Genomic DNA, 21537 nt, shown 5'->3' on the forward strand with positions numbered 1-21537 from the left:
ATAATGTTACATAAGAGTTTTTAAATGGTTCAAATTATTTTAGATATCAGGCATCCTCTGCCCTCTCTGTTCTAACTTCATAAAATTGCTTTTTACAAGTGAACTAGTCATTCTCTTTGGTTTTGCTGGGTCTTATACCATCAACTACTTTAAGTCCACCATACAGACAATCTCACAATGAAAGTAACTTTACTTTTGCAGTCTTAGGCCTATATAATATTCACACTTTCTGTTAAACACATATAAAACACACTATTTTATACAAAGAATGTTGGCCTATGTTAATTGGTGATTTGTTTATACTGGAACAAATCCATTTCTTTAAATACACCCATTTCTAATATGGTTTTACATTTATATTTTGTGAAATATGTTTATTTTCAAAACAGACAGATAAGCTGCTTACACTGGGCCATGTGGCTCGAAGTTGCAGCCATGACAAAATCTTGTATGCCCGCTAGCCACAACTATATAAGCATAGTTTTTTAGTGTTAATTGTTAATCAATAACCTAGAGATAAAATGTATGCAGGTTTAGATTTGCAGTCATCTAAACTTTAGACACCAGAAGAAAAATACTGCACATCCAAAAAGTTTCTTTCATACCTCAAAATCAGTATTTTGTTTAAAACTTCTGCTAAGGTGAAATGATCCTGCTCCTTTTCCACAGGCAGAGAGAGAATCCAATTGAGCATTTGCTGATTAAGTGTCATCACTCTAGCTTGTTTCTGATTGGAGAAATTGAGTTACAATTGCCCCCTGTTACAATTGCACCCGGTCTCCCCTAATATAGTCTACATATATGCTTCTATTACTGCCTACATAGAAACATGCTACTGGTCAGGCAGTTTGTCAGTGTTGACTGTCTCAGGTGCAATGGCAGAGCCAGGGGGTGGCCCGACCTGACTTGCCACCCCACGTGGCACCATATTCCCCGACCCTTCTTTTTTTTAAACTTGCCACTGATGTCAGTGACAAATTGATTGCATTTCCCATGATGCTTCACAATAGAAGCCAACCTGCGTTTTGTCATTGAAATACATTTTATATGAAGGAATAGCATCAGGAAATGTTCAGTTTGTATTAGCAGTTAGTGCTCCAGCATTAACAGCTCCAATATGTTTGTAGAACACAGAACACTGTAAACAGTCAGATCCATCATTAATCAAAGTGACAGGACTTTGTACTCCAGGGTTAGGGTTAGGGTTTCAGTGCACCTATTTTGTTAAGTTTCAGGAACCTACTTTAACTGAAAGAGTGGTGTATTTGTGCCCTCTAGTGAGTTGCTATTATTGCAGCTGAGTTGAGTCTTGTTTCTCTGGGACCATCAGGATTTTACAGTTTTTCTCAATTGCTTAATCACTATAACCAGGCTTTTGAAATAAAATTTTAATGCTTATGGTACCCGCAATGTTATGGTCCTCCTTCACCAGGGAGGAGGTGAAGGAGGAGGTGAAGGGGGAGCATCTCTGGCCTGTCCCAGACAAAAGACAGGAAGCTGTGCGAACTTGACTGAACTACATTGAATGTCAGTGCTTTCTAAATGACCACATAGTGAGAAATGAAGGGATTTGTGTGTAGAATTAAGGGTAATGGTGTGCTTTTTGAAAAATGGAGTTATGGTTTTGAAATTTTAGTTTGTGTTTAAGAAATTGAGAAAAAAACTGTAATAGAAAATAAATAAAATGTCAGTGTTTCTCTCTCATTGCCAGCACATCCAGAGGCTAGACTATCGTGGAATTATTTTAGATACAAACATTTTGGGCATATGCAAACATCATAAAAACGCAATATACCACCCCTAAGAGAGAACCGACTTCAGCTTGGTCAACCCCTATGAAAACTGTCTGGCTCCACCATTGCTCAGGTGAGCAACAATATGATGTTTCTAAAAAAAAATATTTGTTCTGCATCTGCCAAGAGCTCTGAAAACACCTGAGCTTCCCACAACACTTGGTAGTTTATATAACAATGTTGATGACCAGCTTGGTTCCACATGTCTTTGTCCTCGTCATTACTTATGGTCAGTGGTTCATGTCGTTGGAATTGGTTGTGTCTGTAAATGCAAAAAAGGAAGGGAAAGTTCAAAGAGAGCATTATTCATAAAATCTCAGATAAAGCTTAAAATTGCATTTATTGATTGGTATTGTCACATAGTACAGCAGGGAGAAATAGGCATCTGACTCTTCAGTCTCTTCTGGAAATTAGAAAATTCATAAGTATGTCAAGTCTAACTTACGAAATACTTACAGTCAGACTCGAGGGGAAAAAATATTTATGTCATTCATTTGTCATTTAGGTATGCAAAAAAGTGTGTGTGAAATTTGTGTTGTGAAGAACTAAGTAATTGCTCAGCCTATGCTTAAAGACAAAACAAGTGAAATTTACCTTAGACCTTGGAATAGTTTGCCATGCCCTACCAGAGGATCTAAGTCTCTGTCCTGACTCATAGAGGGTTAAAAGCTCAGAGATATATGTAGGTGCTAGCCCATGCCTGTCCTTAAAAGTAATTAGACTCAAAGAAACAGGCCGCCAGTGCAAGGATGCTGTAGTGGAACAACGGTGTGGATTTGTGCAATTTTTATTAAATAAATTTGGAGCTACTCCAAATTCCTCCGTTCCTCTCCCAGAGAGGCGCAGGGGTGTTAAAGATCAACTTCAACAGACTGCTGGGGAGACCCCAACGGAAGGGGGGGGGGGGGGGGTGCCAGTTGATCATAAAACTGGCACCTTTTTGATCTACGAAGCTGATAACGCTGGGCCTGACTGTTAAACTGACAAAGGGACACGAACCAACGATTAGCATTTCCCTGAACAGCCTATCAAAACTGCCCCCCCCACACACATGTAACCGTGGCAACTGTCCTTGCTCTGTGTTTCATTACCCCATCAAAGGGATACCCCTGTCTCACCCAAGTTGTGACATAACCCAGGAAGCCGAACTTTAAATAACCAAAGACTGCAGTCTCCAAAGACTCAAAGCATTTAATTAAGTTTAATTAAATCTTTGGTTACCTGATTACGTTTGCCTCTATTTGAGTACTTATGTTAACATGTTGTTGCTATCTGTTGTTGATATTAGTGCTGAAAAGAATCTAAATAAGTTACTTTTGCAGTGTTTTTATTTTCAGCAAGACACTCCCTCATCTAATGTAATCAATGCTTGTTCATAATACTTTCCTACAAAATTCCTTTATAAATGATGATAAAGAAATGTCTTACTATACTGTAATCACCGGGTTGAATTTAAGGATGAATACTAAATTCCCCGGTTCCTAAGGAGAGATGATCTTGGATTAATCTAAGCTTTCCTCATGTAACCTGAGCTCCCCCAAGTGGACAAAATAAGTATTACATACCATCGTTGGAAATGCCGCTAAATGTATAAATATCCTGACCAATAATGTGACAATTGTTTCCTGTTACCAAATGCTTAACTTAGAACGGTACAACTGTTCGACCATTGAGGTTTGATTGTGGAAAATATTTGATTATAATATACGCAAATAGATTTTCTTTTCTTTTTAGACATTAAGTTTAGAAAGGCAGTCCCTCGGGAAACCTGAAACGCCCTCTGGGGAACCACGCCCCAGACAACAAAAGAGCGACACGCTTTTTTTTTTGCTCTTCTCTTCTTTTCTCTTCCCTGCTCTCTGGACGCTTCGGCACGCATCCGGCGTGCCTCGCCAGGCAACGCCCTAAGAGTCGGCCAGCCCTTTGTTCGTTTGAAGCTACACACGCGAAGTGCCACGACATCGATCTGCCCCTCAGTTTGTTTTCTTTCTTTCTTTTGTTTTGTTAAAGTTATCAGACCGTTAAGTTACACTGGACTAATTCAGGAACGACCAAGTTCCATTTTAAACTTTTTCATCGAGCCAACTTCACCAAGGTCAGACCAAGCCACGTGGTCTCGCCCAGTGGCAACAAAGGAAACCTGAAAACAGCCGAATTGCCAGAGGGAGGATGGCGTTTTCTTCAGACACGGAGAACCCCGGGGAATCCCTAGCAAAAAGCCAGGATCGGGCAGCTAGTGTGGGACCCATGCAACAGGCCAAAGCAGGCCGTCGACAAGCCGTAAGACCTAACACACATTCTGTGGTCAGAGATGTACCGAAATATTAATATTTCTTTTTAACTCCTAAATTCATAGCTTACTTTCATTAGTTCTCTCATGCCGTATGAGACAAAATGCTTCCCACAATCGAACCTCCAGGCTCATTGTGCCACCATTGTTTATTTACCCTTTTATATAACATTAGTTAGAGAATAAATTCACTGTAATATAATCAAGAACTGTGTGTGTTGCCTATTTCTACGTCCCTGCCAAGAGAACTGACCCTTTAGATATGAGACTGACTGATGATTTAAGATAATTGAGCGATTATTAACTAACTGATCACTAGTAATAATTGTATAATTATTAAAAGCTACCTAGAGGTCCTAGACTCTAGGATTATAACAACTCCGGTGGTGCCCTGGAATGAGGAATAATTGTTGATTTTTATGAATATTAAAATTCATAATTGGGTATTCATTCTCATAAATTTATTAAAATGCATAACTAAATTAATAACTAATAACTAATACTGGGGTGATATGGTCTCATTTTTTGCAAGATAAAGCTGTAGCATTTCGGACTAATTGTAAGCAATGAATTGATTTCTGATTGAGACAGGTACATAGAGAGTGCAGTAGTCAAGAGACAAAAGCATGATGAAATAAAAGACTTGACCTTGGCTATGTTTCTTCAATGATAAAGACATAACTCAACAACCTCCTTTACGTTGGATTCAAAACACAAGTCCTGGTCAAAAACTACCCCAAGATTTCTGGCTGAGGGCTTACAAATGAAGGGTAGAAATGCTACACTGGTCTCCGGACCTAATTGAGATATAGAGCTGTATTGCAAATTGTATTTGCAGATGATACTACCGTGAGGGAGCATATAGATGGAGAATAGAACAGGACCTAGAATTGAACCGTGAGGGACACCATAGAGCATGTTTGTGGGGGATGAAACTGTGCTGGCTATAGTCACAGAGAAACATCTGTTTGATAGGTAGGACCTGAGTCAATATTAGGCCTTGTCAGTGATTCCTGCCCACCTTTTTAGATGCTTATGAGCAAATTGTGACCGACTGTGTCGAATTAAGCGCTGAGGTCCAAAAGGACTAGAATGGAGCATTCAACACCATCTTCAGTCAACAAAAGGTAATTTCAGACTCTGAGGAGAGTGTGTGGCATTTGTCCATGCCTCCCAAAACTGCAATTTCGAACTCTGTTTCCCAACTGGACCTATGTTACGTAAATCTCGTGACCTACCTCACATGACATAAACACGTGGAGCTCAAAGCGACTGGAAGCAACACAAAGGAGGTGCAGCTGGTGGAACATCTGTTGGGTTCACTGGTTGAAATATACAATCACTGACTTAGGTGTAGGCACAAACTCCTGTGAAGGTTAGGGTAAGGGTTAGGGGCTCAGGGGGACTATCAACACTTTATTGCTAGCTAGCTTGCTAACGCTATAAAGCTGACATAGCTATACTTAACTTTACTTAAAAAAAACAAATGGTTGAAAGGCAAATTCCTGGGTGAAAGGCAACTAACTTACTCTCCGTCCACCCAACCAACCACCACCAGATTAAACCTCTGTAGCTATTTATAACACGTGACCGTATTTGTCATGTGTTTGTGTTGTAGGACCACTAGAGTTCATTGCCATAATAAACATAAACATGAGTTGTAATTTGTGTGGCTAAAATGACTGATATGGTAATTTTTCTGTGGAGGACAGGCTCATTTCTTCATTAAGGTGGTGATGGAGCAGTGGATAAGACACATGCCTTTGGTGTGAGAGACCTGGATTCGAATCCACTGTGACATCCCTGAACAAGACACTTAACCCCTAGTTGCAATGTAAGGTCTTCATGTACTCACTGTAAACAGGAAATTTGCAGGCTTGCATTTGCTCTCTGCTTTGCAAAGATGTAGTTGTAAACTACTTTTCAGAAGAACTATATAGCATATATAGCCACCTTATGTATGTTGTTGCATGTTGGACGAGGTTGCTGACGTACTGCGGTAAGCGTGTCGACTCATTTCCGTTCCGGTGCTTGTGTGTTGGTACCATGTTTTGCTGCTCTCGCTAAATACCAGTTAAATTTGTTAGATTACAGCAGCCAACTGTCTGCTAAACACTTATTCTTACAGTAATTTTGCCTAAGCACTCACAGTTTTTTCCATCTTTAGTGACTGCTGTTAATCTCATGGTTGTTTTCAAAAGTTTTGGTAGCTGACGCTACAGTAATTTAGCTTAGCCGTTAGCGACTTTAGCTCAGCAGCTAGCGATGGCTTCTCCTACCTCTCTCCCCTACTTTCTCTGCTCGGTGTGTCAGATATTCAGTTACTCCTCTGCCTCCTTTAGCGATAATAGTATGTGTAATAAGTGTAGTTTATTTATAGACTAAACTTCAAATGTGCCTTCAGGATGTTAAAACCTGGATGACCTGTAATTTTCTAATGTTAAACTCAGATAAAACTGAAGTTATTGTTCTGGGGCCTAAGCACCTCCGTGACGAATTATCTAAAGTATATAATAAAAAATATAGTTTCCCTTGATGGCATCGCCCTGGCCTCCAGCACCACTGTGAGGAATATTGGAGTTATCTTTGATCAGGACATGTCGTTTAAGTCTCACATTAAGCAAATTTCAAGGACCGCCTTTTTTCACCTACGTAATATTGCAAAAATCAGGAACATCCTGTCTAAAAATGATGCAAAAACTAGTCCATGCATTTGTTACTTCTAGGCTGGATTACTGCAATTCCTTATTATCAGGCTGCTCGAAAAAGTCCATTAAGACTCTTCAGCTGATTCAGAATGCTGCAGCACGTGTTCTGACAGGAACCAGGAAAAGAGATCATATTTCTCCTGTTTTAGCTTCTTTGCATTGGCTTCCAGTAAAATCCAGAATAGAATTTAAAATCATTCTTCTTACCTACAAAGCTCTTAATGGTCAGGCACCATCTTATCTTAAAGAGCTCATAGTACCTTACTACCCCACCAGAGCACTGCGCTCCCAGAATGCAGGGTTACTTGTGGTTCCTAGAGTCTCCAAAAGTAGACTAGGAGCCAGAGCGTTCAGCTATCAAGCTCCTCTCCTGTGGAACCACGTTCCAGTTTGGGTTCAGGAGGCAGACACCATCTCCACATTTAAGAGTAGGCTTAAGACTTTCCTCTTTGATAAAGCTTATAGTTAGGGCTGGCTCAGGTGAGTCCTGAACCATCCCTTAGTTATGCTGCTATAGGCCTAGACTGCTGGGGGATTTCCTATGATGCACTGAGCTCCTCTCTCCTCTACTTTCTCTCCCTCTGTATGCAACCTCATCCCATTATTGCATGTTACTAAATTCTCCCCTTTCCGGTAGTCTTGTGCTTTCTCGTCCCTCTCCTCTCTCCTCCTATCACTTCCTGCAGGTTTTCTGGCTCTGGAGCTGTGGAGTCTGGATCTGTGGCTGCGGGTCACCTGCTGCCCCCGTGTTCCTGCTCGACACCCTAACAACTATTGTTACTAGTCCTATTATTATTATTGTTATTATAATCATTAACATTACGATTGTTATCATTAACACTACTATAAATATCTGTACCATTTTTCATTTAGTCTATAGCAACATCACCTTTACTGTCTGTACCTCTGTGTGGATATTGTGTAGGCTGCCTCCCTCCCCCCTCTCTCCTTCCATCCCTCTCTTTTTCTCTCTGTTCCTCTCTTGCCCTCTCCCTCTCTCTCTCTCTCTCTCCCTCTCTCTCCTTCACCCCCAACCGGTCGAGGCAGATGGCCGCCCACCCTGAGCCATGGTTCTGCTCGAGGTTTTCCCTGCCTCTGTCGCCTAGTGCTTGCTCTTGGTGGGAACTGTTGGGCTTCTGTAAATAGCATCATAGAGTACGGTCTAGACCTGCTCTTTTATGAAAAGCGCTGTGAGATAACTGTTGTTGTGATTTGGCGCTATATAAATAAAATTGAATTGAATTGAATTGAATTGAACCTATACACAACCAATCTCAGTAAATGTTTTGTGCTACATTGTTTTATCAGGCAGTAGAACATATTGGTCTTTTTTTCTAATAGCTTATTATAAAATCCAGAATAAAGTTTATTCCTGTAAAAGCTTGTCTGTTATATTCACTTTGTAAATGTTTGTGTTGTTCTCTTTTACTTTTGCTTTCAGTCATGCCATCCTGATGTCGGGTTAACAGAAAAGTTACAGGAAATGTCTTGTCACACACCCTGCAAGACACAGACATGATCTTTAGTCCATTTGTCAGCTTACATTTATGCAGTTGGTCTGGATGAAAATAAGTCTATATCTAGGGTGCATTAAAATTGCAGGATCAGATACCATTTATAAAATACTATATATATACACACATATATATAATATTTTATATATTGTATATGTGTTTTATGATATTTATGATAACACTCAAATTACAGATTATCAGAAAAAAAAGAAAGAAATGTTCAGATTACAGTGTATAATTTGTTTGACATTATTTGATTAGGATGATATGAACAAAAAGAAAAAAACAACTTGACGAGGCCAAAAATGTTGAGAGGTTAACAAAAGGTAATGAAAGGAAACTCCCACTGTAAAACATGCATGCAAAGATCAAGACATAAGAGACAGTTGAAAGTTTCACTTACACAAGGCAGTCTTCAAGAAGAGTATGCTACATTTCTATTCTCGGGTCAAGCTTAAGGTTGGTAAAACTTTGATGAAATTATTTTTTTGTATGAGAACGTCTTAAATTACACAAAGTGGAGATTTTTTCCTATTCTTTTTTCTTGTGGCATTATAAAGGTGAAATTAAATAATATACTTTATTATATATATGTATATTGTTCTATAACAATGTAAACTTTTATTTTTGATATAAGAAATAACATAAAATTTAATTAGTTGAATTAGGTGTTATGGTGCAAAATCCAATAACCCCATCATTATATTTACATTACATTTACTCATTAGGCAGACAGACACTTTTATCCAAAGCGACTTACATTTGAGGCAATTATCAACAGAGCATCAAATACAGCACGAGATCTACAGCTGACAATACATATTAATAAAAGTAGCAAGAAATAGCCTACTAGTAAGCGCTAATGGCACATAGGCTATCGCATGAACTGGGTATATACCTAGGGAAAGAATTCAGAGTTAACAAAAAGTGCAATCAATAGGCAAAAAGATAATTGTAGGGGATAGAAGGCCAGAGCACAGGAAGTGCCTGTAAGATGTTAGGAATTAGAGGTGTTATAAGAGGAAGTGTTCTCGGAAGAGATGAGTTTTCAAGAGCTTCTTGAAGTTAGAGAGGGACGCTGCTGCTCTGATAGCATGTGGTAGCTCGTTCCACCATTGTGGTGTCACAGATCATATTTATATTCTGAATAAATTTAAGTTTCTTCACTTTTTAAGAAATGCTGATGGTGTCTGTGTTTGTCGGTGTCGGGTGGAGTTATGACACCGGGTTGGGTGGAGTCGTGGAAAGTCTGACCAAAGTGTGCCGTTTTCTAAATGGCTAAACCGCAACATTCCCTTCACAAGACTATAATCGCATGCAGAACGTCAGCGCGCACAACTTTCTCTGATGTCAATGTAGGTTAACAAGGTGTAATTACTCGCTGGAGGAAGCGACAGGTGTCATGCCGAAAAGTGATCATCTTCCGAAATCTGATTGACCATTGTGTTAAAACTGTATCACCCAGTTTCTATAGGCTAGCTCTACAGGTCTTTTCACACGGGAAGTGACACTCCTCCTGCTTAGTCGCCTGGCCCCACGGGTCGCTCTGCGCTTCTCATGTGAACAGACACAGAGACAAGCGCTCCGCAAGTAGGCTAAATGGAAGGCGGTCAAGATAGTAACCACGGCAACAGCTTCTGTGCCACTGTATTCTTTCATAGCCTAGCTTACAGTAAAACTATCAGTAGCGTTAGTTGATAGGCTATATTATTCATACTCACATAGCCTAGCTGATAAATCTAGTCATGCAAACGCCCTCCGGTTATTGTCCCGGTAACTGTGAACAGTGAACGCGTAGGCCTATATAGCCTATTTATAAGTCACGGCGAGGATCAGTCTCTCATCCATCTTCTTTTTGTGCTGCACGTCGCGTAGGCTACAAAAAGGTCAAGTCAATTCAACTCTGGCAGGGGCGGGCTTGTCACTACGCCTGTCGCAATGCGTGCCTCCCTTCATGCTCACCTCTCATTGAAACGAGGCGCCTAAATCGCTTCCCGTGTGAAAACGCCTTACAGCTGCTTTTATCTGGATCAAACACTAGCCTAATAACGAGCAAATAATAATATAATAATAATAATCTTCATTTGTAGAGCACTTTTCAAAAAGAAGTTACAAAGTGCTTTAACAAGTGTAAAGACAATAATACCCAAGAGACAATAATACAAAAACAATACAAGATAAAAGCATGAAAACATTGAAAAGACTAAAATACAGATAAACATAAAATTAGTAAAATACAATAAAATAAAAGGGATAAAATAAAGTCAAATAAAATCGGGAAAGGCTCTCCTATAAAAGTATGTTTTAAGAAGGGACTTAAAAGAGTTCACTGACTCAGCCGACCTGATTTCCTCGGGCAGGCTGTTCCAGAGCCTCGGGGCCCTGACAGCAAACGCTCTGTCCCCTTTAGTTTTCAGTCGAGACTCTGGAACAGACAACAGACCTCTGCCAAGGATCTCAAGGTACGTGCTGGTGCATATGGGACTAAAAGGTCAGAAATATAACAAGGCGAGAGGCCATGAAGAGTTTTAAAAGTGATCAATAGAATTTTAAAGTCAATTCTAAAACATACAGGGAGCCAGTGTAATGAAGCTAAAATAGGAGTAATGTGGTCATATTTCTTTGTTCTGGTTAGGGTTAGGTTAGAGTTCTGGACAGTCTGGAGTCGATCAATAGATTTTTGGGTTAAACAGGTGAAAAGGCTGTTGCAATAATCCAGGCGTGATGAGATGAAGGCGTGTAAAATGGTCTCGGTGTCCTTAAAAGTTAACATAGATCTCTCTCATAGATAATTTTTGCTATATTTCTAAGTTGATAAAAACATGATTGAACAAGCTTTGTGGTGTGCTGCTCGAAATTTAAATTACTATCAAACCAAACACCAAGGTTCTTTGCCACAGGCTTAATGTGATTTACTAGGGAACCAGCAGATGGCAGTATTTGATTTGCCATCTGCTCGGACGCAATGACCAGGATTTCTGTTTTGTCTGAGTTCAGCTGGAGGAAATTATTTGACATCCATTTTTTACTTCACAAAGGCAGTCGGTAAGTGAACTCAGCATTCCAGGGTCTGTGGATCTGACGGGCAAGTATATTTGTGTCTCATCAGCATAAATATGAAAAGAAATGCCATGTTTATGGATAATATGTCCAAGGGGAAGCAGATACAAGGAAAACAAAATGGGTCCTAAGACCGACCCCTGAGGCACACCATATTTAACTGGACAGAATGAAGAGACATAGTTGTTTACAGACACGCAAAACTTCCTATTTGACAGGTAGGATGAAAACCATTCTAGGGCAGTACCAGAGATCCCCACCCAGTGCCTCAGTCTGTCTAACATGATGTTGTGATCAATGGTGTCAAAAGCAGCGCTAAGGTCCAGGAGTACCAGGACTGAGCACATGCCTTCATCAGCAGACATTAAAAGGTCATTGGTGACTTTAAGCAGGGCAGTCTCAGTGCTGTGGTACTTCCTGAAACCAGATTGAAACAAAGTACAAATATTTTGTTATTTTCCAGTACAGTGAGCAGCTGTTTGGACACAATTCTTTCTAGAATATTTGCAATAAAAGGCAGTTTTGAAATTGGTCTAAAATTATGTGGGAGGGAGGGATCTAAACCAGGTTTCTTTAAAAGTGGGTTCACGCAAGCCGTTTTAAAATAATCAGGGACACAACCAGTAGATAGGGAGCTGTTGAAAACAGAGATCAAATGGGGCCCAACAGAATCTATTACTTTCAGTAAAAACTTTGTAGGTATTACATCAAGTGGGCTGGAGGACACTCTCATTTGTGATACTGTTTTTAAAAGCTCAGACAAGTCGATGGGATAAAACTGGTTAAAACTCTCTTGTTGCTGGTGAGGAACCTCTGAGTAAGAGGCCGCGGGGGTAATAGAGGCTCTGATTGACACCACCTTATTGGTAAAATAATCATCATCAGTCATCATTACTTCCAGCTGAGGCACAAGGAGGGGTTGGGTTTACCAGCTGATCTATAGTCTTAAACAGAAACCTGGGATTGTGTTTATGTGTAGTAATGAGTTCAGAAAAATAGTGTGTTCTCGCATCCTTAACCATGTTATTGTATTTAATTAATAAATCCTTCAGACTGAGGTACTGGACTTGGAGACTGGATTTTTTCCATCTGCGCTCTGCTTTCCTGCATTCCCTTTTTAGGCTGCGAATGCTGTCATTTATCCAGGGTTGCTTACTAGCTTTAGACGTAGGCCTAACCTTTAGAGGAGCAGTAATATTTAGTGACGACAAGCAGATATGATTGAAGTGATCGACCAGATTGTCGGTGTTGGAATCAGACAGGTGTTGGCTTTGGCTCTGAAAGAATGCGCAAAACTTTGAAACACTTTGTTCATTAAAGAAGCGAGAACACACGGAGCTTGGTGAGGCGGCATGAGTAACAGGCGAATCACAGCTAAAAACAATACATCTGTGGTCAGATATGGTCATGTCCACTAATTCCACAGAGGAAATGCTGACACCCAGGGTAAAAACCAAGTCCAGTGTATGACCACGGTTATGTGTTTGCCCTTTGACATGTTGTTTGAAGTTAAAAGAAGTGGCCATATTTAAAAAGTCAGTTGCATTAACATTGTTGGGGTCATCAATATGAATATTAAAATCGCCACAAAGAACAATTCTGTCATAATTTAAAACCAGAGTAGATAAAAATTCAGGAATTTCTGATAAAAATCCTCCAGGCGGTTTTGGGGGGCGATAAATTATAACAAATATGATAGGTTGCAGCCCTCCAACTTTAAGAGTGAGAACTTCAAAAGGAGTTAAATTCATCACAGCCTACTTGATGACATTTTAAATATTTCCTATACACGCTCACTAACCCACCACCACGACCACTGACCCTCGGTTGACTAAAGCAATCATATTGAGGCGGACACAGTTCAGCTAGCTGGCTATAGTCATTCATTTGCAACCAGGATTCAGTTAAAAACATAAAATCTAGATTTGCAGACAAGATAAAATCATTTAAGATAAAAGTCTTACTTGAAAGTGATCTCACATTGAAGAGAGCCATTTTAAATGAATTTGTTCTGGGTGCTGGAGTTGGTGCAGTTGTCCTAATCCTTAAGAGATTACTATTATTTCTGTGTGGGATGTGCACGTTTCAGTTTACTGGTCTATGCGTGAAGATGACAGGAATAGAAGTCTTTGGAACAGCGCTGGGAGCAGACGGCTTTACATGCCAGCAGGTGGAGACAGTTGTTTGTGGCAGTGAGGCAGAGATCTGTTCAGTGAGCGGTGGTGTGTCCAGGTGTGCTGCATGAATGATTATTCATTCACGTAAGTCATGTGTGGACCGCACCACATGCTGTATGTGCGCAGCTAACATTTCTGAGCTCCGTTTGTTTGGGTGAAGTCCGTCTGTCTTAAAAAGAGGCATTCTTTGCCAGAAAATATTAAAATTATCCACGTAACACACACGATGAGCCCTGCAGGCGGACTGGAGCCAGTCGTGGAGACCAAGGAGTCTACTGAAGCGGCCAGCACCGCGACCAACTGTGGGAATGGGACCAGAGATAAAAACGGACTTTCCACACTGCTTTAAAAAGTTAAAAAGACGGTTAAAATCTGATTTTGTCAACTCAGACTGCTGAAGAGCTGTGTCATTTGTTCCAACATGGACTATCACGCTTGTGATGGAGGACGGGAGCGACGGCATCAGGTCCTGGAGTTTTTTTTAAATGTCAGCCGTGGTGGATGTTTCTGGCTATGGAGTCACCAATTATTAGTGTGGTTGGGGAGAAAAGGGGACGAGGAGATGCCGGTTGTGGGGTTCCAGAGCAGGACTGAGCAGAATCTGCTTCAATACTGCGTGCGGACTGAGGATGGAGTGTGTGAGCTGCCGAGTGTTGTGTTGGAGTAGCAGTAACAGACCTGAGAGAAGGGCTACCCGATGGTGCAGGGTAGAGACGGCCTCCGGAGAGTCTGAGCACAGCCTCCTTTAGGATTCTACGTCGGGAAGCGGAGGTTTTTGACCGGGATGACGGCCGCCGATCAGGCCCAGCGGCAGACCGGCGGCTCAGTGCAGGAGATGTAGCTGGTGAAGGAGATACAACAGTGTCGGCAGGCACTGTGCGCCGAAAGAGATCCGTATCAGGGAGACTCGAAGCCGCAGGTGCATCAGCTGGATGGACCGGAGTGTCGTTAGACAAGGCTGCATAGCGGTTGGAGAGGCCGATTGACGGAGGAGAGGCAGCCCCATCCGAGCCTCTCTTGCAGCCACGGACCACCACTTCAGCCCAGGTTGACTGATGCTTCGGAGTCGAGCAGGAGGAAAGCCTGGGAAGGGTAGAGGGGTCCCAAAACACGGTGTCCTGGATGTTAGCGGTTGCGCTAAGAGAAACAATCTGTTTGGCTTGTACTGAAGCCACATCCATAAAGCCAGTCAGCAGGGAATCTTTCTCTTTGAGTTCCTCTGAAAGTCGTCGGATGTCTTCCATAAGGTCAGCAATCTTCTTGTTCGCTTTCTTAAGGAGTGTGCAATCCTCATGGGGCAGAGTTATCTCGGCTAGCATAGTCACCGGAGCTTTGTTGCGATCAGTAGCGTTGATCGCGTTTTTACGGTCATCTAGCTTAAAATCCATGTCGGATGACTAAAATCCTTAACCCACGTAAAACTCAAGTTAAAAACTTAAGTTAAATAAAAAGGATATAAAAAAATGTAACGAAAAAGAGTGGATTAAAACTGGATAAGAGTCCGGTATAAGACGGAGCTTCCGACAGGTAGCTACAGACGCCAACGCATGCAAATAAGCATTACTTTATGTCCGTGGTAACAGCAATGGTTTGCCTTTGTGAAATGTAGGCTAAATGTTTCCTGTAATGCAGAGGTTTTCAAGTGTGAGGCGGGCCTCCCCAGGGGGCCACCAAACAGTTTCAGGGGAGGCTCAGTGAATGGAAGTGAAACAATAGCCTATTACATTTGTTATTATATAAGTTATTAAAAGGACAACATATAGAATAGCTGTGTGTGACTTCGTTAATGAGAGAGTTCAGAAATATAGTTTCGGTGTACTGTTTTTCCTACATTACCAGAGTCAAAAACTAAACTGCCTTAGGACTGACCTTTTTTAATCTATTTTGTGTAGTCTGAAGTTACTTCATACAGTGATATTAGGCTATTTTGCCTCAGTTGTTGCCTCAATTGTTGAGATCAAATAACATAATCATGATCCCACAGGCATCCAGGAATTGAGCGAAACTAAACAAATAAACTTGGGGGGTTGCACCTTTTCCCAAGATTTGTCTGAGGGGATGCCCAGTCTCAGACTTTGAAAACCCTGCTGTAATTATCACAATTGAAGTGTTTGCAGTTTATACTAATCAGGCCTGCACAAAACGTTATTATAGGCAATAAAATCAGTCTATTGTTGCCGTATTTGTGTTTGGTAGTCATATGTTTAATATCCTTGTTTATATTTGGAAAACAGACTGTAGTCTTTAATTAACATGATTTACAATTGGGTTAGGCTATAATTAAAATAAAAGAAGTGTCTGTCTTGCAATTATCCATAGCCCATGACACTACAATATTTTTGCTTGCTCTGTGCCAACCAATCCAGTCCTTTTTACCAGTGGAAATACATTTAAATGGTCAATAAAACCCATTTAGCCTATTTTGCACTTGCCAAAAAACTGATTCCACCTCCTACTTTGTGACTGAAAGGATCTCAAAAAATGACTTGATTTCATTTATGAGCGTTATCTGAGTTATGGCTGACTATGACACACCCAGTCCTTTTAACCTATTGAAATAGGCCTACCTGTAAAGGGCCAATACAACCAGTAATGAGTAGATTTCCACTTGCAAAAAAGTGATTTAGCCTCGACCTTGTGACTTAAATAAGAAAAAATAGGCAACAAAAGTCTGAGCAGTAGCTCTCTGTGCAGTGTTGAACTGACAATTGGTTTTTTGAACATTTTAAAGACTAAAACCACCTATTGCCAATTGCAGAATGTTGGTGTTGGTTGGGCGCTGTCTGGCAGTGTCCAAGCAGCTTTAGGCCTCTGTCATGATGACTGATTTCATATTCTAAAAATAAAAACATTCTATATAAACTGTCAGTACTGTAGAGCTCTGCCGTCCATCTCAGTGTTATTAATTAAGAGAAGCTTGTGACAAAAGAAATCAACCCTCCTCAAAAACATATTAAGGCATCTTCATCCCCTAAATGCTTGTTTTTTTCTTGCTTTAAATCTCCGCTTTTCTCTTTGTGTGTAGGATTCATTATGGCAACAGATCGGCTGATCTCAAGACTTCAGGAAGACTTTGGACACAGCCCTGTTGTTGCAAATATGCTTTTTGCTTTTGTCCTGGCTATTGTAGAGAAGATAGTGGAGGTGGAGTTTGCTTGCCCTTGCAATCCTCAATGGAATGGCCTATTTGCATCTGCATTTTTTGTAATTCCGGCCTGTATATCTTTTTTTCTGATGTTGATAATCCATGAATGCAAGTGCAAAAATCATTCTATAAAATGTGTGTACAGCATTCTCCCTCCCTTGGTATGGCAGGTTCTCGTTTTTCTTGATGGCCAATACTTTGTCTGTGCAATGACAGACTGGCCAGGCACATTTGTCTCTGTAGATAACACTTATCTGAAGTGGTGCACACCATCAAATACAACAAGATACTCACCAGAAGAACTCATGGCTCGTTCACACAAGCATTATGCTTTGTCTCAGGTGAGAAAAACATCTTTTGGCACAATGTCAGAAACTGATTTGTAGCAGCATCAGTTTGATTATTGTGTAACCCATTATGTTGATGAATATCTTGGTTTGTCTCAAATCTCTGTCAACTGTCACTTTTTAGGGAATTGGATTTGGTATTCTCATATTTTTCGCCATTGCTCTCCTTGTATATGGGATAAAGAAGTGCAATAAATAAATTAACTTCAACAAGCCACAAGATCCAGAAGGAATACAAAAGACAACACGATGGAGGATGCTGAATAAGTATTTGATGGATGAATATTGGACATGCCTTATTAAGTATACAGAGACAGGAGGAACATCTTCAGAAACACATTTGATCAGAAAAGCACATTACTACATATTAATCCATTCAGTCTGTTCAAGAATCGTTCAGTCTCTTGGTATTGCTAACGGCTTCTTTTTCCCTGCCAACTGTGAGCTTTGCAGGCTCTTATAATCCTATTAAATGCTACAGATTCACCATAAACTGAATCAATACAGTGCACCTGTTGGCTGGGTTGTTTTGGAGTTCTTCTATCCTCTAGATGCCAAACAATAAGCTGAAATACTTCTTTAGGAACATAGACTTTACTGAGAGAAAGATATTTTTTACTCTGACCATGGCCCATCTAACTTCAAACATCTTCTCACTCTGTAACAAATTAAAAAAATTCAACATGTATGCGAAAATGTCAACAAATGTAGTGTTCAGTGTTATTATGTATTTTGTAAGGATTAATTTTTATTTTTTAAAAACTTTTTGTGTATTTTTTATTACTTGTGTAAGCTGCTTTTTCAGCTGATGTGTGTGATAGTCTATGACAGTCACCTGTAAAATACAGATGTTTTGCAATCACAAAGCACGCTACTGTATGATGTGATTTATTGAATGTTTATGTTTGTTACATGGTGCAGACATGGTATTGTGGTATATATGAGAACTGATGCACAGTAAGGAAAACAACAACAAAATCACATTAATTGTGTCGTGCTTTTGTAAATGCTGTTCTACACAAAATGTTTTTCTCTGTGATTTAAGTGTTTGCAGCCAGGACCTGTGGCCAGCCTGTCTGAGGACAGTCAGGAATCTATCTTCTTCGTTTTGTTTGTTTCTTTTTTACATCTCCTTACTAAATCCCAAGTAGATGTATGTACAGTATTTTAATACAACTGTGATAAGTCAAAACCGAGGTCTTTGGTGGGAGGTGTCTCTCTAGTTAGCCTACTTTATGTTTCTCCTGTACCTGCAGTTCAGTTTTTTAATAAACCATCTGTTATAAACATCTACGCAAAATGTTTGTTTTATACATTTTTGTAATCAACCAAGTAAATTGTGTTCATGATTTTAATAATGCTCAAGAAACAATGTTCAAGAAACAAGTAAATTTAAATTGTTACTTCAATATATCAAGATTGGGTATACTGTTTAATTGTGTAGGCTAATATTGCTTTTTACAAAAAAGGCTAGAATGATCAATCTATCCAAATGATCTGTGATTGTCTAATGATAAAAAAACAATTTTCACTTTTAGTTTTGCATTCACAAAGCATTCTATAGCCTAAGTCCTGATTCAAAGCGATTTTGTCTTTTACAAAACATCCTGTCTTTTACCAAGACAGCAGCAACCACATCCTGCACAACAGGATGGTTGCCGCAACGTGCATGCGGTTGTCGGCAGCAGAAATGCACATAAAACTCTGCACAAGACGGTGAATGACAGGCGAGAGAGAGAGAAAGAAAAGTGTCTTGAAAAAGCCTCGGTTTAGCTGGAAATTTACAGTGTAAGTTGAATAAAAAGAGACTGCAGCTCTGCAGCTTTTCAAGATTAAAGCGACAAAAACACAAAATTCCACTATCAGTCGACTATAGGCAGGACTTGACGATTCTGATTGACTATGTAAATCCTTAGTTGGGGATAGCCCTAAACCACACTACTAAGTTTTCATTTTAAAACACAGATTTTGCTACATTTGCACTACTCCTCCAGACTAAAATGGTGAATCCAAAGACTTAAAACGGAGAGGTTTGAAAACGAGGCCAACCAACTTTAAAACTCTGGGGTAGTGTTTTAGTGAGGACAAATGACAGACTGAGGACTTTAAAAATGAAGACGCAGATACTCACATCTGGCTTCCTGATTGGGTTTTATGAGTCATGCAAAGCAAAAGCACAAATCTGATGGTGTTTCAGTTTTGGTATTTTTATTAAAATATTTTGTAAATAACACTTATACACTTGTACTGTGCATGTCGCCGTATTTACTTTGCAATGACTCCGAATCTGTTTCTGCAGCCAAAATCTGCGATGAAAATAGCGATTTTTAACAACTAGTAAGAATATTTTTGGACATATCTTTTATATATATATATTTTTGGATATATCTTTTCAATTCAAATTCTTTTGCATAAATACATTAACATTATTAGATTCTTGGGTAGATGCTGAGAAAAGACATCTGGGTCAGCCCTTTCCTGTCACCACATGAAGTTTCGTGAAGATAAAATCATTAACATTCTGATGATAACATGGCTTAATATATTAGTGTTATATATTGTAAATGGATGTTTGGGATTTAGTAAATGATTTTTCTCTGGTTCACCCATGTACAAAGGAGTAGGGGTTATGTTCTTCAAGCTGATAAGTTACAATCGAAGTCACATTGTCATAAGTCACATTGGAAACCCTATCGTGTACAGTAGCCAAGTAGCCTAACCTATAAGCCACCATGCAAGTGAGTGTGAAACGATAAGAAAGAACATTGATGTGTTTTATCAGATCAGGATGCACAGATAAATTAAGCCTGCTACAATTTAGGGTTAAATTAGTCATTGGATAATGTAATCAGTCAGAAACTGTGCACGTCCCCAGTTGCCTTGTTGAAAGCTTCGTTCAATTTCATTGCATTTTTGCCGAATTTGTTCAATCACACTCATTTTGCACCACAGACATGTGGGCTAGTCTAGGCTACAGATCTCTTTCCTCTTCTTGACCTAATCCTAGTGCAGACTAATCAATATTTATTAAGACTAATTAATATTTAACAGCTAATTTGCATCATTGAAGCTATAAAGATGTGAGTTTAAGATATCTTGCATTTGAATAGTTAGGTTTGGACAGAAGTGTGGATGTGACTTTCTGTGATCATGAAGCCAGATGTTACTGTACAGTTTCCCTTCGAGGGAACTCGAACTGCGTCTCGAAGGGCTGAAATCCTGAATGAAACTACTGCAATCCTATTGGCGTTGCTAGAACGGTAGCGTGTGACGGCGTAACTGGAGGCGTATATAAGCACGCCGGCACACCGGACACATTAGCTCTTTGCTATGAAGCAAGGCACTCCAGGCGGGGTGAGGTGTGGCGGACCGACGCAGTGTCTCGTTCCCCTTCTCGGCAAACAAGGGTTACATACGTAACCCGAGACGTTCCCCTTCGAGGGAACTCGAACTGCGACGGTGACGACACTATGGGAACGAGAATACCCATTATACCATGCCTCCGCCTCCGCCTCCGCCTGCCCCCCAGCGTGCAGTAACCTGTAGGCACGACTAAGAGGAGAGCGCACGGGTGCCGGGTAACGGTACCAGAACGGTAGCGTGTGACGGCGTAACTGGAGGCGTATATAAGAACGCCGGCACACCGGAGCAGCAGGCACTCTGGCATGTTTGAGACTACTCAGAATAAAGCAACCACAAGAGGATCTAGTTACCTGGAAGGAGAAGCAGAGGAGATGGCTGGTGAGCAGTTCAGGCAGTGTGTCTTTCCATGCCCGCGCTACATCACGGCTAGGGACACCCATGCCCTGTGTGTTTCCTTTCTGGGGATGCCGCATGCCCAGGCAGCTCTCGAGGGGGCTGCTTGCAGCCATTGCGAGGCCCTGCCCCTAAGGGTGCTGAGGTCCTGTGCGGCTCTCTTTTCCGGAGACGGCCGGATGAGTTCTCCCCGTGGCTCGGGCCTCGGTCATGGGGCTCCCAGCGCGACATCTCCGAGGGCATCGGGACTGCCGAGGCTTTTTCCCGTTCCTCATCTGCTGGCTCCGACTCCCCTCTTCCCTGTTCGGGAGCCCGCTTTTTGGCTTCTCCTGCTCGAGGTGTGAGCCCGGAGAGGCTGCAGCTGTCCGGCTCTGAGGAGCTGGATGTGCTCAGCATTATGGAGGAGGAAGACTTCCGGGAGCCGGAGCAACATCATCAGTCAGCGGCAAGCTATGACGAGCTCTTGGAGGTGGTGACACGGGCAGTGAGCAAGCACCAGATTGATTGGCTGCAGGCTGTGCCAGACACACAGGCTGCCAGTAAGCTGGATGAGCGCTTCCTGCGGCGCTGTGCGTCGACACTGCGCCAGTGTCTGCCCTTTTTCCTGGATTTGCATGACGAGTTGTGCAAATCCTGGGGTAAGCCCTTCTCAGCATGACTACTCCCCCACTCCGGGTTTACAGCGACGTCGCAGGGGTTAAGGGTTTCGGCTATGGGACGATCCCCTGGGTTGAGGATGCTTTGGCC

At 41.0% G+C, this 21537-nt stretch overlaps 1 long non-coding RNA gene across 1 annotated transcript; it reads left to right on the forward strand.

Annotated features, from left to right (window-relative positions):
• The first annotated feature begins 8669 nt into the window (after nucleotides 1–8669).
• Nucleotides 8670–18327, forward strand: LOC119894396. Its single transcript, XR_005442917.1, has 3 exons — nucleotides 8670–8764; nucleotides 16568–17028; nucleotides 17159–18327. It is a non-coding gene; the product is annotated as an uncharacterized LOC119894396 (long non-coding RNA).
• Nucleotides 18328–21537: the final 3210 nt, after the last annotated feature.

The sequence above is a fragment of the Micropterus salmoides genome, unplaced genomic scaffold (genome assembly GCF_014851395.1).
Source record: "Micropterus salmoides isolate LMB-PRFRI ecotype aquatic unplaced genomic scaffold, ASM1485139v1 Ms_hic_scaffold_8, whole genome shotgun sequence".
NCBI lineage: Eukaryota > Metazoa > Chordata > Actinopteri > Centrarchiformes > Centrarchidae > Micropterus > Micropterus salmoides.